This window comes from Triturus cristatus, chromosome 4_2, assembly GCF_964204655.1.
Source record: "Triturus cristatus chromosome 4_2, aTriCri1.1, whole genome shotgun sequence".
NCBI classification, from domain to species: domain Eukaryota; kingdom Metazoa; phylum Chordata; class Amphibia; order Caudata; family Salamandridae; genus Triturus; species Triturus cristatus.
In genome coordinates, this window is record NC_140586.1 from 191,604,070 (window position 1) to 191,623,275 (window position 19,206).

General features: G+C 46.0%; 1 protein-coding gene across 2 annotated transcripts in view; it reads left to right on the plus strand.

The window, feature by feature from the left end:
- The first annotated feature begins 1,615 nt into the window (after positions 1-1,615).
- FOXRED2 (FAD dependent oxidoreductase domain containing 2) overlaps positions 1,616-19,206 on the plus strand; it is an 86,176-nt gene continuing 68,585 nt past the window's right edge. For both annotated transcript variants that reach the window (XM_085601109.1, XM_085601110.1), the window contains exon 1: positions 1,616-1,721. The gene's annotated coding sequence lies outside the window, so the exon portion shown is untranslated. The remainder of the gene's footprint in view (positions 1,722-19,206) is intronic.

Here is a 19,206-nt window from a genome sequence, read left to right on the forward strand (position 1 = left end):
CCCATGAGCCTTTAGTAATGGATAGCTTAGTTTGGTGTCGGTTAGTGTGGAATCATGAGGCTGTAATACTGGGAGAACTGAGCTCAGTTAGTGTACGACTCATAAACTGGAGTTGTCTGTGTTTTAAGTGGAATAAATAAGTTGGAGGGTGCCTAACTCTAAAGAAGTGTGACAGTGAATTACAGGGTTGTTTTTCACAGAGAGGTTCTGAGTGATATCAAATAGACAGCGAGAGCGAAGCTCGAGTTGTGTATAATGTCACTTGGAACCCCTAGGTGAAAAACATCCTCATAGTTCACTTCTTACCAATCTATAATTTTATGTTATTTAATCCCCCCAAAATCATCTGCCCCTGCTTTCAACTACTATGCAGGGGCAGAGAAGTTATGGGTGGGCCATATATAACTTGGTCTCTGTTTTGTATCCCTGTCCAAAAGGTAAAAAATATGAAAACCTACCTGCTATCCTTGACCAACCCCCACCACCTTCACTTCCTTCCTGCTGCTGCAGCTGTGCTTTCTGCTTTCATTCAAAGCAGACAATTGCTGGGGCCCAATTTTCTTGTTTTTTATTTATCTCCAAGAACCCACTCTGGTCGATTGAACCTTTTTACTTGCCCAATAGCGTGGAGGGAGCAAACACAATTATCAGAGAATACTTTCCGCAATTTGACATAATTAAGGACTCGAAACTCAATCTCTATTGCTCTCGGGATTTTATTATCAACATAAACATCTGCAGATATAAGCACCTTAGCACAAGGCACAACAGGTAAATGGGCACTAACACAAATGCCACTCTACGAAGAATCCGCATTCGACTAAATATAAACAAAAGTACAGCTTCTAAAAGCATGAGGTAGATAACTACCAAGCTAATGTCGATATTAGGAATCATTAAACCAAATCATCCCTGTCCCTACTCTATGCTAGATGACATCCCTGCTTACCATTCCCTTAAGACCCAAGAAATCGTGAAAAGGTGTCAGAAGTGAACTTCCTAAGAAGTTTTCACTTAGAGAGAGCTTGATCTAAAATGCTCCTTCTAGCTCCTCGCCTACCTCTTCTCTGCTCAACCCACGGGGCGCTCTCCCTAATACAAAACCCCAAATCACAGAACACGCCCTCCGGCACAATTCCTCGACCAGGTCTTCTTCCAGTAGTTTTCCATCCCGAGCTGTCCATCCTCCATCGTCCATCAGCTTGGCCTTGGGTCCCAGACACCGTCCGCACTAGGAGTTGCGATTGGCACATTCCAAAGTACTCCCATGTCTGGCTTCCCCCATAATTCAACTCTTAGACAAAGACCTTTTCTACTAACGAACCAACTGTCCTTGCACCTGCGGTGAGATCATGGGATGGAGAAATACTTTGCATCTTTTAACTTTACAATTTACTGCAGTCCAAACCTCTACCAGAATAAATCATTGCGGCCTACCGCATTCAGCTAACATAAGAAATAACAGGCCTTTCTTCTCAATGATATATGTGCATTCGGGCCTCTACTAGGTTAAACACGCTATTAAATCACATTCTAAGCATTAGTGCTTTTACTTTCATATACATGAATAAACGACATACTACAGTTTTTTTTATCATGGCATTCTGATCAATGTTGTGATTATGTGCTGTCTGCTTGCTGTGGTTGGGAAAGTGAAGAGGGGGTTCTCAGTCCCTCTGCTGTGCTTTCGGCTGACAGGAATGTAGAAGGCATTAAGAGAGGTAAGGGATCAGTTACTGAGCTTTGTTCAGGCTCAAGGAGCTCCCCATAAAATGTCTGAAACCTTTCGAGCCAATCCTTTATTTAAATGACCATGCGAAGTATGTTAGTTAAAACGCTGTTACTGGGTGAAGGTGTCACACGAGAGATGGGGGCACTAAGCTTCTGTGCACAGCGCCGGTTCGGAGCTCTTTGCTTCTTACCTTCATTATCAGGACTGGGCCAGCATGTCCATACTGACCTGGAGCGCCGTTCTCCCCTACCTTTATTAATACCATGCCTGACACAGCTTGTCTGAGTGACCCGGCCCTCTGTGCTCCCTTTAGCCATGTTACCAGGACTGAACCTGCCTGTCCCAGTACGCTAACGTTTGTGATGCCTTCACCTGCAAAGCTAGGAATCGATAAGGCGCTATCTCGTGCTCTGTGCACCCCTGCCTTTAATATGAGGTAGCAGGGCTAGACCAGACTGCCTCTAGTGACTTGAAGCTCTTGGCACAAAGTTTATAGCAGTCAAGTACCAGTACTAAACTAACCTGCCTCTCTTAGTAACTGTTGAACAATAAAATGTTACCCTGGGCCCTCCTCTTTTAATACCATAGCTTCATCATTGTACAATTGGTGACCTAGCTCTGTGCGCTTCATACCCATGCCAGGGATAGTCGCTTAGAAGGGGCCCGGAGACTGTGCTTCCGCTAGAGCGCATCTTGGTGACAGAGCAATTGCCCCCCACGCCCCCCCCCCCCCAGACTGCGGGCACCTATGGGAGAGTCTGGCTTGCAATCAGTTTGGGGCCACTAAAGCTGTAGTGTGAGAGCTTAGTGTGAGAGCTTAGCATGGTGTCAGTGAGCATGGGGCTCTGAGGCTATAGTAGTGGGAGTGTACTGCCTTGTGTCACTGAGTGTGAAGTCCCATCAGGTGTAGTAGTTAAAAAGCAACGCTTGGTGTCAGAGAATGTGGGACCTTGAGACTGTATTGCCAGGAGAGCTTCATTTGTAGTCAGTGGGCGCAGATGTTTGAAGCCTTTGTTGTGTTAGAGCGGAGCATGGTGCCAGTGAGTGCAAGAACCATGAGACCGCAGATAGAGCCTAGTTGAGTGTTCATGAGTGATAGCCCTAGTTTTTGGAGAACTCAGCTTGGTGTACACGAGTTTGCACCCATGAGCCTTTAGTAATGGATAGCTTAGTTTGGTGTCGGTTAGTGTGGAATCATGAGGCTGTAATACTGGGAGAACTGAGCTCAGTTAGTGTACGACTCATAAACTGGAGTTGTCTGTGTTTTAAGTGGAATAAATAAGTTGGAGGGTGCCTAACTCTAAAGAAGTGTGACAGTGAATTACAGGGTTGTTTTTCACAGAGAGGTTCTGAGTGATATCAAATAGACAGCGAGAGCGAAGCTCGAGTTGTGTATAATGTCACTTGGAACCCCTAGGTGAAAAACATCCTCATAGTTCACTTCTTACCAATCTATAATTTTATGTTATTTAATCCCCCCAAAATCATCTGCCCCTGCTTTCAACTACTATGCAGGGGCAGAGAAGTTATGGGTGGGCCATATATAACTTGGTCTCTGTTTTGTATCCCTGTCCAAAAGGTAAAAAATATGAAAACCTACCTGCTATCCTTGACCAACCCCACCACCTTCACTTCCTTCCTGCTGCTGCAGCTGTGCTTTCTGCTTTCATTCAAAGCAGACAATTGCTGGGGCCCAATTTTCTTGTTTTTTATTTATCTCCAAGAACCCACTCTGGTCGATTGAACCTTTTTACTTGCCCAATAGCGTGGAGGGAGCAAACACAATTATCAGAGAATACTTTCCGCAATTTGACATAATTAAGGACTCGAAACTCAATCTCTATTGCTCTCGGGATTTTATTATCAACATAAACATCTGCAGATATAAGCACCTTAGCACAAGGCACAACAGGTAAATGGGCACTAACACAAATGCCACTCTACGAAGAATCCGCATTCGACTAAATATAAACAAAAGTACAGCTTCTAAAAGCATGAGGTAGATAACTACCAAGCTAATGTCGATATTAGGAATCATTAAACCAAATCATCCCTGTCCCTACTCTATGCTAGATGACATCCCTGCTTACCATTCCCTTAAGACCCAAGAAATCGTGAAAAGGTGTCAGAAGTGAACTTCCTAAGAAGTTTTCACTTAGAGAGAGCTTGATCTAAAATGCTCCTTCTAGCTCCTCGCCTACCTCTTCTCTGCTCAACCCACGGGGCGCTGTCCCTAATACAAAACCCCAAATCACAGAACACGCCCTCCGGCACAATTCCTCGACCAGGTCTTCTTCCAGTAGTTTTCCATCCCGAGCTGTCCATCCTCCATCGTCCATCAGCTTGGCCTTGGGTCCCAGACACCGTCCGCACTAGGAGTTGCGATTGGCACATTCCAAAGTACTCCCATGTCTGGCTTCCCCCATAATTCAACTCTTAGACAAAGACCTTTTCTACTAACGAACCAACTGTCCTTGCACCTGCGGTGAGATCATGGGATGGAGAAATACTTTGCATCTTTTAACTTTACAATTTACTGCAGTCCAAACCTCTACCAGAATAAATCATTGCGGCCTACCGCATTCAGCTAACATAAGAAATAACAGGCCTTTCTTCTCAATAATATATGTGCATTCGGGCCTCTACTAGGTTAAACACGCTATTAAATCACATTCTAAGCATTAGTGCTTTTACTTTCATATACATGAATAAACGACATACATGAGTAATTTTAATCAGGTTACACGTTTAGCCTAATATTTTGCATTGAACGGAAACTAATCGTCATGCATTATACTGAATACATTCACAATATGTTTTCACATCTCTAACACTTCTATGTTGCGATATAGCTGATACATTTCTTAATACATTTCGCACGACACATCTAAATATACATTGATTATATGCGGGTGCCAACTAACGGTGAATATGATGCACCCCTACAAATTTCAAACCCTTTAGGCGCTACATCAGTTGCCCCCTTTGATGACAAATGTCATCACACCATCATATTCTCATTTCTCCTGGAATAAGAAGCTGATCTAAACGGCAGTTGCTACCATTCTACTCTGTCGGATCCCTTCCATTCTTTTAAGATTCTGATATTGACGGTCCTGCAATCTCGCCATTCTCTGCTCATTCGCTCTGAGGGCTCTTTCGACCCTATTCCCTCTGTACCATTTCCAGGCTCTTAAGAGTCCCCACAGACAGATCACACAAGCCACAGCAATTATTATTGGCTTCAACACAGATCCAAGAAATCCCATTCCCAAGTTCGCAAACCAAGTCCCCACTCGACCAAATCCTTGACCAATCTTTTCCCACACATTCTCTTCTGTCAAATCGACTATTTCCTTATGGATTGTGGTAATGTTGTCTATGTATTTCTCCAGGTCCTTACTATTGTCTGGAATATACGTGCAACATTCCTGGACCTTCAGCAATTTACAGACTCCGCCCTCTTTTGCCAATAATACATCTAACGCAAGCCGATTCTGCAAAACCATATTCCGTATCGATAACATTTCTCCATTCACCAACAGCAATGACCTCGCCGAATTCATTGACAATTCATCCACCACAGTCGCCAATCTCCTTATTTTCACATCATTCAGGACCACACCCAAACTAGGTATAGTCACTCCGAATATATCACCAATCACCACTCCTGCGTTTGCAGCTCTACGCACTTTAGAATGACGTCCCGTCTCTAGGTGATTCAAATCTTCAGCATGGTAAATCTGCGGGAAAATGATAGCCAAATAACACGTACCATACCAATTTGCAGGCAATCTCACATATGCATTCCTCCCACATACATAATACACAGTCGGAATCACCTGTACCGGACCTTGCAAGAAGTTCTTAGCAGAGTCCTCCATGGTAAAAGTATGTTCACACGTACTATGTCCCACTAGAACCTTCTCCTTAGGAGTTTGAGGACGGGCAACACACAATTTCCCTTTCTGTACTTCATCTAATGCAATCGGTCCATAACTTCCTTTGGATTTGTGCAATCTCTCCTCATCCGTCCAATCCACTGGACTATCTCCTGTATCTCGTGTCTGGGTCAGTTTTCTATACCTATCCTCTATCTGACCTATGAACTTCTTTTCCATTTCGGACAACCAACATGTCAAATTATGTCTATGAGCATAAGCTGTATCTAGCTTCACAGTCGGTATGAAATACTTCCAATTCTATCCTCTGACTTGTAATAATCATACTTATTCAAATGCTTATATGCCGGAACTTCAGGAAGTACTGTATCATAATTTGAAAAGAAATACTCAAACTGTCTCCTTTCATAGAACAAACTAAGCAATAGGCTACAAGAAATCCCATATGTCAATGGGAGGTGATGGTATCTAATACCTTCGTCTACTGAAGCAGGCAACTGCATGCACACATAACAATCTTTCGCATCCATCGCATTAACATACTCATACAACAGCTTTGCATAAGCATTAAGTTTAAAATCAGCTCTAGACAAATCTATATGAAACATGCGACTCTCCTCAAGCATATGAGCTCTCTGATCTCTAATAGTAACCCCTCCCTGACCTAGAGTGGTAGGTGTGGGTGTTCCCTGAACCTCCCCCTCTTGTCTATGGGCCACCATGTACGAAGTTACTACTACTGCAAATATAACCGCTATCACTACCCCTAACAGTGTGCCTATCACTATTTTGGCTCTACGATGTGTATTTCCAGGTTCAGCCATCTTTGAAATGTTCTCAATGTTCAGTACAGTCTCTGCTGACACAAGTCTCTTTCTCATCCAGCAATTCAGTTCAGCTACTCTCTTAAACCGGGGAAACCTTTAACAAAGTTCAATTTCTCATCTCTTTGGATCAGGAAGACTTCCCTAATTCTTCTTCGCCTTCCAATGGAAAATCCCTAAATGTATTCTTCTTCCTCTCGGACCTAGATTATCTTCTTTTCAAACTTTATATACAGCAAATTTACAGTCAGTCCAGAATAACTGCCGGTCCCAACAGCTCTAGGACCGCCTGCAAAATTTCAAGTTTAAGGGTTGTCAGTTCCTGGGGAGCTGGTATAACTGCAAAGGTTGGGAAGTCCAGCGTTTCCAAAATCAGACCACGAATGATGCTCAAAAGTGGCGGATTCAGAATATTGATGGTCAATATTCCTTCGATCTCCAATCCTGGAATCCTCAACAACACTTCCACTCTCGGAAACGGGAAACTGTTGACCAGTGTGATCGATCTCAACCTTCCCGTGTTCAGTAAACTTGGCATCAGTCACTGAGTATGCTCACTCTGGTGAGGCGTACTTTTGGCACGGCACTCTTGTTCTCTTCGATCTTCTCAGAGCACCTTGGGGTCGATCTTCGTCACTTTGCTCTGCTTCTGATTCTTCGGAAACTGGGGCGAGATCTGTTCTTGGTGCCGCTCTCGAGTTTACCCGTCTCTGACTCACGGGCCAAACCCTTTCTGCTTCTGTGGCACCTCCATGCTCCCTACAGATACCCTGTGCACTGCTTTCTTCCTCAGCAGAATTCGACTCGGTACTGCCCACTGCAGCTCTTTCTTCTTCTTCCGAGTCCGTTTCAATGTTACCTTCACGTTCCCTTTCGACTTGGTTTAGTGCACAACCAGCTGCGTCAGCAACCCCTACAGCTTGACTTGCCCTCTCAGATGGCTCTGCCACCTCAACTGGGTTTTCGTTCTCGAGAGGGGCTGTTTCTACCAAGAGTGCTGGAACTCTACTGGTATGGGAGGCATGTACCCAGTTCGGCAATCCTCCACACTTTACTGGTGTGTTCGTAACTAGAATGATTTGATATGGCCCACGCCACCGAGCATCCAGGCGTGTTTGCGCACCAATACCCAGTCCCCTGGGCACAAGTCGTGGCACAGGTCACTTGCGGCTGGAACCGTTGCTGTCTGCACCTGCTGAGACACAGAACGGACCACGTCAGCCAGGCCTTTACAATAGTCCAAAATCATATCATCAGTGATGTTAATCAAAGCAGTGGCAGGTATTGCTGGCAAGCGCATCGCCCTTCCCATAAGGATTTCGTGGGGTGACAATCCAGTCCTCCTATCCGGGACACTACGGAGACTAATGAGAACTAAAGGTAATGCATCTGGCCACTTCAAAGATGTCGAAGAACACACTTTCGCCATTCGGGCTTTCAAAGTTCCATTAACTTGCTCCACAATCCCAGAAGCCTCTGGTCGGTAACTGCAGTGCAATCTTTGGTCTACATTCAAGGCAGCACAAAGCAGCTTCATGATTTCACTGTGGAAATGCGTTCTTCTCTCTGATTCAAAAGAGGTCGGAAAACCGTACCTCGGGATTAGTTCTCTCAATAGCAACTTAGCTACAGTGAGTGTGTCACACCTACGTGTCGGGTAAGCCTCCACCCACCTGGAAAAGACACATACTATGACTAATATGTACCTCAACCCATTACACTTCGGCATTTCAATAAAATCCAGCTGCATTCTATTAAAAGGTCCACCTGACCTACCTATGTGACTCAACGTCACAGCGGTCCTCTTTCCTACATTCATCTGTTGACATGTGACACACCTCTGGCACACAGCTTTGGCTACCATCCGAAACTTCGGATTGTACCATGTCTGGCGAAACACTCGCATCATTGCATCTCTGCCAAGATGCACAGCACCATGTATCAATCTCGCCATGGGATTCAGCAAGCATTCCGGTAACACAGCTCGTCCATCATTCGAAACCCATATATCCACATCTCCCTTCTTACATCCCGCTCGTATCCAGCTGTCCCGCTCCTGATCAGAGACTCCATCTTGCAACTGCTTCAGTTCCTCCCATAGCTAACATCACAGTGTAATCTGTTTTTTCTTCACTTTCCACAACATGTTTCTCAGTATAATTACATCCCTGTTCTGCACAAAATCGAGCAACTTCATCTGTGTAATTATTACCCAATGACACAAAAGCGTTTCCTTTAGTGTGTGCGGAACATTTAACAGCAATTTCATCTGGGCTTTGCAATGCTTCCAACAATTGTCGTACATAATCCCCATTTCTGATGGGTGAACCAGAAGATGTTATAAACCCTCTCTGGGACCATAGCTGTCCGAAATCATGAACTACACCAAACCCATATTGACTATCCGTGTAAATCGTTACACGGATCTTATCAGTGGCCAAACAGGCACGGGTCAAGGCAATAAACTCAGCCACCTGTGCGGAGTGTACTCCTTCTAGACAAGCGGCTTCAACCACCCCTGTGATGGTACACACAGCAAACGCTGCTCTCAGTCGACCAACACTGTCTCTTAAACATGAACCATCCACAAAGAAAATCTCATCTGAAACTGGGAGCGGTTCATCGACAATGTCAGGTCTCGGTTTGGTGCATAGTTCCGTCACATCGAGACAATCATGGTCCTCACAATCTTCATCATCATCTACATTTGGAATAGGCAACAGTGTAGCAGGATTTAAAACAGAACACCTCTTCAGCGTCACATTGTCTGCAGCAAGGATGACTTGCTCATAACGAGTCAACCTATTATTTGTGAGGTGCTGTGTTTTAGTCATAGTCATCAACAACTCAACAGAATGTGGCACATGAACAGTAAGCGGATGACCCATCACAATGCTCTCACATCTTTCGATACTGACACCTGTTGCAGCAACGGATCTGAGACATCCGGGCAACGCAGAAGCTACTGGATCTAAAGTAGCGGAGAAATAGGCAACTGGTCTACGGACACCTCCGTGACTCTGAGTCAACACTGCTAATGCGCAACCTTCCTTTTTCGCAACAGAATAAGGTGAATGCCTTGTTATAATCTGGCATTCCCAAAGCTGGAGCGCTGCATAAAGCTTCTCTCAGCCTCAAAAATGACCTTAAGCAGTCGTCATCCCATGGTACCGGATCACTCACATCCTTATGCGTCAGCCGCTGTAAAGGCTTCGCTTCAAAGGAAAAGTTTGGGATCCACTGGCAGCAATAGCCCACCATTCCCAGAAACCTTCTGACTTCCCTCTGAGTCGAGGGAACCGGCATTCTCAAAATCGCATCAATGCGATCTGGAGACACCTTTCTCTTGCCTTTCTCAATTCGGTGCCCCAAATACTGTACCTCGCTCAAACAGTATTGCAGCTTGTTGGGAGACACCTTGTGACCATTCTCTCCCAGGTAATTCAACAGAGCAACGGTATCAATTTTGCAGGCGTCTTCCGTTTCCGACGCAACAAGCAGATCTTCAATGTATTGCACTAAAACAGAGTTTTGTGGCAACACAAGACCTTCAAGATTTTTCTTCACGATCTGATTAAAGATAGATGGGCTCTCTGTATACCCCTGTGGGATACGACACCACGTTAACACACAATTTTCCAGCCGAAATGCAAAAAGAAATCGGCTTTCCTTATGTAGAGGAATCGAGAAAAAAGCTTGACACAAGTCAATCACTGTGAACCATTCAGCTTCACATGGGATCTGAAATAGGATCACAGATGGATTCGGTACCACTGGACAACATGGAACAACTATTTCGTAAATTTTTCCGCAAATCTTGCACAATCCTAAATTTCCCACTTGGTTTCTGTAGTCCCATGATAGGCGAATTACATGGGCTTCCCATAATCTCCATTAGTATTCCCTGCTTGATCATAGACTCAATCACAGGTTTAATCCCTGCAATAGTTTCAGGAGATAACTTGTACTGGGGTGTCCTCGGGAACTCTACGTTTGGTTTAATCTGGATTTTCACTGGGTCTACTCCCTTGACTAAACCAATCTCCTCACCACTAAGGTCCCATACGTCGATAGACACTGAGTCCCTCAGATCAAGTGGAAGCTCCTCCACCGTCAATGCTGGGTACATTTCCACACACACACGCTGATTTGCAACCTTAAAGGTCGCATCATCGTCTCTCATCTGTACCTCCACTCTTTTCGGGGTACAGTAGATCGTGCAGTTGAGCTTGCACAATAGATCTCTCCCTAACAAGCAAACTGGACTAGAATCGCACACCACTAACTGGTGTCGATCACTGAAGTTTCCTATCCTGATTGGAATTGGCTCTGTCAGTGGACTAATCAGTTTCTTATTTGCCACACCAACAACCTGGATACTTTGTCCAGAAAGCGCTAGACCTGGAACCACAGCCGATCTTGTAGTCGATCTGGTAGCCCCCGTATCAACCAAAAAGGTTGTAGGGTGACCATCAAGGTCTGCTTCCACAAAGGGTCCTTTCTGATCTACCTCTAGGATGGCTCTAAGCATGCAATCCTTATTTCTCCTTGAACATGATCGTGCCAACAGGCTTGTATCGTTTTCCTCACTCACTTCAAACATTGGCATTTGCAAATAAGTTCAAGCTCCCTGCTGTACATTCTGTATTCTAGGTGGCTGGGGAACCTGCACCTGCGGAACACCAGTCCCCCCTTTTATCGTTCTAGGTCTAGTCACTGTCGGTACCGCCTCCGCCCCAGGGACCTGAACTACTTCTCCTTCCTGCTGTATCTGGTTCCAGGGGTTCAGGGGACACTCGCGTCTCCAGTGTCCAACCTGGTGACACTGATGACAGGCTGTAGTCTTTTTCAATGTCGCCACATCCATACCTGTTCTAGGGTCTATTGGTCTTTGCCTTCCCTGCCCCTGAACATTCCGATTTCCCGCCTGATAATTTCCCTGTCTCCTTACCAACGCTCCCCCATTAGGCTGCCCCTGAGCGGTTTGCATCTGAACAAGCATCAAGTTATCTTTCAACTTCCTGTGTTTGGATTCAATCTCATCTGCGCAATATCGGGCATACCGTAACATCTCATCAACAGGCTTGTTCTGCCAACAAATCAAATGCTGCTGTATCATGAGACTAACCTCTGGCCTCAATCCCAACACAAACTTTGAAACAAACTGTCCCATATCTTTCGTGTCCAACGCATCTAGGCCACTGTACTGCTTAAAGGCCTGCAAGAGTCTCTCATAGAATTCATGTACCGTCTCCTTAGGTTCCTGCACTGTCCTGTCTATCTTCACCCAATCGATGTCTTGTGGTGAAACCTTTGACTTCAACCAAGCAATCACTTGCTTGTACTTTCTCATCACTATCAGTGCCGGACCATTCGTGATCGCGTTCCTATCAGGCTCGTAAGTCGGCCAATCAACGGCAATCTTGCATGCTGCCCACAAATCTCCCCGAACTACAATATCAAATAAGGTATTCAGATCAATTCACAATACCTTCGAAATCATTACAAAGCGGTCAACCTGCTTATACCACTCTGCGGGCTTCTCCCTAAGCCGGGGAAAATCATTGGTAAACGCCGCCAAATCACCCCTGCTCCAGGGCACATGCACGTATCCTCCATTCTGCACTTCCCTTAAAGGGAAATTCCTTATCTCCAACACCCCTCCACCCGGAGGTGGGGTCTCTCCTATCGTTCTTCTAGAGCTTTTCTTCTTGGACCACCTTTCTTCCCATTTATCAAGCATCATCCATGCACGCATGGCTGTGATCAGATCTCTGCTGTGGGACCTCAGTCCAGTAACCCTTTTCTCCTCCAGTTCCTGGTCACTGTACTGCAACCTATGACCTCCTTGCAATGTTTTAGTCTTGGACAGTTCCACCTCATATTGCCTAGCCAATTCTGACAATTTCTCATGTGCAACTCGTGCCTTCCGAGTCACATCCTTCGCTACGAAGAGTAATTCATCTGGTCCATATATTAATATTCTCTCAAGGGGTAAGTTTCCACCTATTATCTCATCCACTTCCGCCTTTAGCCTTACTACATCTATCATCCCCCCCTTTCAGGGCTCCTCTCAGCACTTCTCGGCAGATTACCCCTTCTCTACCGTTGTCCTCACATTCTTGGTCCTGCGACCTACTCTCTTCTGGTATACCCATTGGAGCGGACCGATCCATGAAAATGACCCGCTCTCTCTCTGCTGTCATCACTCTTGGGCTTTGGTTTCTCACTGGTGGTACCCATGATCGTAAATCTGATCTCGACTCCATCAGAGACCTCGGCCTCTCTGGTCTCTCTTCTCCTTGTCCCCTAGATGAGTCTGACATGGCTGGCAATGGTGTACTCCATTCTATAGGGTCCGGAGTCCGAGCCCTTGTACCCACTAGGCCACTTCCTGCGACCTCTCTCCTTACCCCCTCGGCTGTCTGCTCTGGGTTCGCAACGTCCTCTGAATCTGGGTGGTAAATCGAAACAATAGGTCCAATAGTGACCGGTACCTTAAAAGCATCCGGTAACCTCACATCTCTCTCAACCTTTACGCTAGCCACAGACTGGCTCCTTGTGCTCTCTGTTCCTATCGAGATCCTTCCTTCTACTCTCGTCTCTGGGTGGATCGTTACTCCTCTAGTGTCTTCTATCCAAACCAACGTCTCTTCTGGGACCTCTGGGTTATACGGAGGTGGTCTCTCTGATAACAACTTCTCCAATAGGCTATCATCAGTATCACTATCATCCTCATCATCTGATTTTACTTTCTTTACCCCCTCCGAAGTGATCAATAAGGGATACAGTCTATCTCCCTCTATTGCCTGTACCCTCCATCTTTTCTCTGCTGCATCCCATCTGGCATCCTGAAAAGCCCTGATCGACTTTTTCACCCTTTCCTGATGTCTTCCCCTTTCTCTATCATGCGCTGCTCTAATCCACGCATGTAGTGCTTCAAATTGTGTTGGCCTTGGCAAAGGTCGTAAAGCCGCCATCACAGTCTTCAACTGGTACAACACTGCTAACCTGAATGAGCCATACCTCGGGAATGCTAATTCTCCTTCACTTTGAGTCATTTTATGCCAATTCTCAAGCCAAATTATCGTATGCAATCCCACATTCTTTGCCATGTAATGTGCTGGAGTATCCTCAGGAGGGGCTTCTTCTCCCTCTCGAGTAACCACATGTTTGTCACCTCTACACAGTTCTCGAAAAACCTTAAAACACTTCATGATTGACAAAATTCGATCTCATACACTGTTTACCTCTTGATGTCGAACCCTCCAATAACAGCGCGACTAACACCAACCAGCCTATCACAGCGTGACACTCTCTGACGTCACCTTCCTTCGTTCGCAGCAGTTCCCTTTCCTTACCCTTTACGTCTCACGCCTGCACTCGTCCCATTCATACACTGAAATAACCGTTTGTCCCAAACAAGTTACTTCTCTGGCTGTCCGTCCACAGCCTCTGACTGTTCGTCCACAGTCTCTCGAAATTGTTGACCTCGGTTGGCAACTGTCTGTCCCCTTCCGGCCAGACAGATCGCCTCTGATAGGTTACAAATACTCAAATCCACATACAACAACCCACGACCAGCGTCGAGTTGTCACGCACTCACACATTCGCTCCCCCTATCTCGGTCCAGGTGATCGCTGGTACCTCACGATCTCCTTTGGGTGGTCAACAAAATCTACCACGGGTGTCTTCTACACCACAATTCCCGGGCTGCGCGCACTCACAGCCTGATCTCACAATCACTCAACATTCACTCCAACTCCGCAAGACATCACACAACAAATCAACACCGCAATCTACAACATCTCATCCTATTCATACTCACTCCACAAACTGCTGCTTCCTGCCGCACTGCTACTCGCCGTCAATGTTCATCATCCACCGTCGTCTGCTGCTCACCATCTGATGATTCACCATCACTTATCGTCTATGGGTCTCAAGGATCACTTATCCTATTCTAATCATCCCTCGCTATCGGAAGTAACCATCCGACTCTGCTACCAACTGCTGGGGCCCAATTTTCTTGTTTTCCATTTATCTCCAAGAACCCGCTCTGGTCGATTGAACCTTTTTACTTGCCCAATAGCGTGGAGGGAGCAAACACAATTATCAGAGAATACTTTCCGCAATTTGACATAATTAAGGACTCGAAACTCAATCTCTATTGCTCTCGGGATTTTATTATCAACATAAACATCTGCAGATATAAGCACCTTAGCACAAGGCACAACAGGTAAATGGGCACTAACACAAATGCCACTCTACGAAGAATCCGCATTCGACTAAATATAAACAAAAGTACAGCTTCTAAAAGCATGAGGTAGATAACTACCAAGCTAATGTCGATATTAGGAATCATTAAACCAAATCATCCCTGTCCCTACTCTATGCTAGATGACATCCCTGCTTACCATTCCCTTAAGACCCAAGAAATCGTGAAAAGGTGTCAGAAGTGAACTTCCTAAGAAGTTTTCACTTAGAGAGAGCTTGATCTAAAATGCTCCTTCTAGCTCCTCGCCTACCTCTTCTCTGCTCAACCCACAGGGCGCTATCCCTAATACAAAACCCCAAATCACAGAACACGCCCTCCGGCACACCTCCTCGACCAGGTCTTCTTCCAGTAGTTTTCCATCCCGAGCTGTCCATCCTCCATCGTCCATCAGCTTGGCCTTGGGTCCCAGACACCGTCCGCACTAGGAGTTGCGATTGGCACATTCCAAAGTACTCCCATGTCTGGCTTCCCCCATAATTCAACTCTTAGACAAAGACCTTTTCTACTAACGAACCAACTGTCCTTGCACCTGCGGTGAGATCATGGGATGGAGAAATACTTTGCATCTTAACTTTACAATTTACTGCAGTCCAAACCTCTACCAGAATAAATCATTGCGGCCTACCGCATTCAGCTAACATAAGAAATAACAGGCCTTTCTTCTCAACGATATATGTGCATTCGGGCCTCTACTAGGTCAAACACGCTATTAAATCACATTCTAAGCATTCGTGCTTTTACTTTCATATACATGAATAAACGACATACATGAGTAAATTTAATCAGGTTACACGTTTAGCCTAATATATTGCATTGAACGGAAACTAATCGTCATGCATTATACTGAATACATTCACAATATGTTTTCACATCTCTAACACGTCTATGTTGCGATATAGCTGATACATTTCTTAATACATTTCGCACGACACATCTAAATATACATTGATTATATGCGGGTGCCAACTAACGGTGAATATGATGCACCCCTACAAATTTCAAACCCTTTAGGCGCTACATCACAATCACTGGCAGGCTCTCAGAGTGCCCTGTCAGCGTGGCCTGGTTGGCCTTTGTGACATAACAACAGTGGGTAGCAAGTTTTGTTATCAACAGTTGCTACATCATAACAGTGAGTTATGACATTGGAAACTGGAATAAACAATAGTGGCTCTCTATGGGAGCCATACATAACAAAGAGCACAAGCACCTAAAACAAGTCATATGCATTGGTGGTACAAATGCGCTTTTTAGCATTCATTTATATTAAGTATGAAATAAATGATCCCTCTTTGCTATAAAATGTACACCCTTTTTCTCCACTCACCCTTCAGAAGTCTGTCCATCAATTGTGTGTCTTTTGCTTTCTTGCCCTAAGTGCGTCAGGTATGCCCAGACATGGGTCCTGGGCTCACTGTGCCACTGGAATCAAGCTATCCTGGCTGAAGAGGGGTGAAACCCCAAAACCGGTCCTAGGATGCTTGTTTCTGGTCCAGGGAGGACCTGGCTTGGCAGTTCGGGCTGGACTATTCCCATGAGGAACAAGGTCAAGACTGATTTGCATATGGCCAGGTCTAAACTGGGGTGGCATGGTGAGCAAAAGAATGATGGATTTAACCCAGATCTTTTGACTGGGGGTGAATGTTTTGATTTGTTCTGCATTCCGTCCATCAATTGTGTGTCTTTTGCTTTCTCGCCCTAAGTGCGCCAGGTATGCCCAGATGTGGGTCCTGGGCTCACTGTGCCACTGGAATCAAGCTATCCTGGCTGAAGAGGGGTGAAACCCCGAAACCGGTCCTAGGATGCTTGTTTCCGGTCCAGGGAGGACCTGGCTCGGCAGTTCGAGCTGGACTGTTCCCATGAGGCACAGGGTCAAGACTGATTTGCATATGGCTAGGTCTAAACTGGGCTGGAATGGTGAACAAAAGAATGATGGATTTAACCCAGATCTTTTGACTGGGGGTGTATGTTTTGATTTGTTCTGCATTCCATCTATCAATTGTGTGTCATTTGCTTTCTCGCCCTAAGTGTGCCAGGTATGCCCAGACTTGGATCCTGGGGTCACTGTGTCTCTGGAATCAAGCTATCATCGCTGAAGAGGGAAGAAACCCCGAAACCGGTCCTAGGATGCTTGTTTCTGGTCCAGGGAGGACCTGGCTTGGCAGTTCGGGCTGGACTGTTCCCATGAGGCACAGGGTCAAGACTGATTTGCATATGGCCAGGTCTAAACTGGGGTGGCATGGTGAAGAATGATGGATTTAACCCAGATCTTTTGACTGGGGGTGAATGTTTAGATTTGTTCTGCATTCCGCCCATCAATTGTGTGTCACGTGGGTACCGGGCTCACAGTGCCACTGGGATCAAGCTATTCTGGCTGAAGAGGGGTGAAACCCCCAAACCGGTCCTAGGATGCTTGTTTCCGGTCTAGGGAGGACCTGGCTTGGCAGTTTGGGCTGCACTGTTCCCATGAGGCACAGGGTCAAGACTGATTTGCATATGGCCAGGTCTAAACTGGAGTGGCATGGTGAGCAAAAGAATGATGGATTTAACCCAGATCTTTTGACTGGGGGTGAATGTTTTGATTTGTTCTGCGTTCCGTCCATCAATTGTGTGTGTTTTGCTTTAAAAGACATGCAGCACCTGCTCTCAAACTCACGCTGTGATGAGACGTAACCCTCAGGGATCCCCAAGACAGGGACTAAGCAGGCATGAAGTTTCGAGGTCAGAAGGTGACAGGCCAAACTCCAGGCTGAGCTCAACTGTAATTATTTAATTCAGCACAGGGGCGGCAAATACCTCTTTGTGGCCGGGCGGGCAGGAAATTCAGATTTAAAACTTAAGTGTGCCAAAGAAGGTAAATACCTTGACACTACTTTACATCAGAAAGCAAGGGCTAGAGCTGAACCAAGATGACTACTCTCGCCGAGTGCGACAGTAGACGGGGAAGGATAGATTCGCGCTGCATTCTCAAGTGGTATAGGTGCAGGTACTCTCTCGCACTGGCGGCAGCTTGAACAATTAAGTTCTATATTTTACTGGCACCACGGCGCACAACATAAAAAGTGCAAGCGCTACAGCAGCAGGACTTACTTGTTGCTACCAAACTGCACATACCTGGAGCCAAACCAGCCACCTTTAAGTGCACTGTCTCGCCTGGGTAGCCCTTGGCAAATCACTACGACCACTCTCCTGACGTAAGCACGAGATTCAGAATGCTGCGAGTGAATGTTATCTGCGCCACTGAGCCAGCCCCCAAGCGGCGAGAGTGCTGGAGGCGGTCGCCGACAACTTTCTTCAGAGGGCTATTTATTATATTGCAGTCCTCCAGCCTTGACAGCTGAGGGCAGGAGGCACTACAATGCATGATCATTATTTTTAATGCGGGGACTTGCTTTAAAATGCGTTAGACTAACGCATGATGCGTGGCACTTGGCGGAACTGCAAACACACATGCTGCATTTTCTTTGGGGCAGTTTATATTGTGACAGCTGGGCACCTTATGCACAATCTTTTCCGTATAATCGTAATTACAATTGGCTAACATGGGACCATCCCTACGTGCGCTCGGCAAAGTGGTTATGAATTGATTAGCATGTAGTGAGGATACCTTCATGACAAAGCATAAGGCCCTGTTTAGCAGCAAATATTTTACCTTTGAATTATCCCCAGGCATCAGACTGGATTTGAAAATTTCTTTCCGTGCCAGTCAGTGCAGATCTGAAGAGAGCTATCCACAGTCATATTTTGACTGACTCTTTTTTTTGAACTTTTAAAACTGTTTTTTGAGAAGCTTTCTCCTGTTGTGGCAGGGATGTCCACTAGGAAAGCTAGCTACAAGCCCTGTGGCGCCTGTCACTGACGGATGTCAGTGATGGACCTGCATCTTGTTTGCCTCTGGTGCCTCAAGCGCAACCACGACCCGAAGACCTGCATTGACGGCCACCCCATGCACCCCAAGGCCTTGAGAGAGCGGTCCCACAAGCTCCTTGCCTCTCAATGTATGACGGTCTCTAGCACGGTTGGGAGGAAGATTCCAGGATCAGTCAGAGAGCCATCGATCTTCGGTAAAGTTATTCGGGTGTTAAGGTAAGCCCCACAAGAAGAAAAGTAAGAAATCAAAGAGGTCTTTAACATCACCTCGTCCATCGAAGTCATCGGACGAGACAAGGGAGCATCGTCATTTGATGCTTGGTTCCACATTTGAGCCTACACCTGCCAGCTCTGCAGCTCCCCGAGTTTCTGGGATTTGGAATGACCCCCGCCCAACTCCGCAAATTGTATGAGTTCATGCACCTCATATTTAATTGGCCCATCCCTGCTGGCGTGCCTTCAAGCCCGCGGGTTTGAGAGGGGCTCCTACTGGTTGGCCATCAGCTGTTCTGCCAGCGGCACCAGTCAGTTCCCTTGGATCCATATAAGGATCAGATCAGGCGCTGGTTGTATAACCTCTACCTTACCACTCGTCCCGATGCT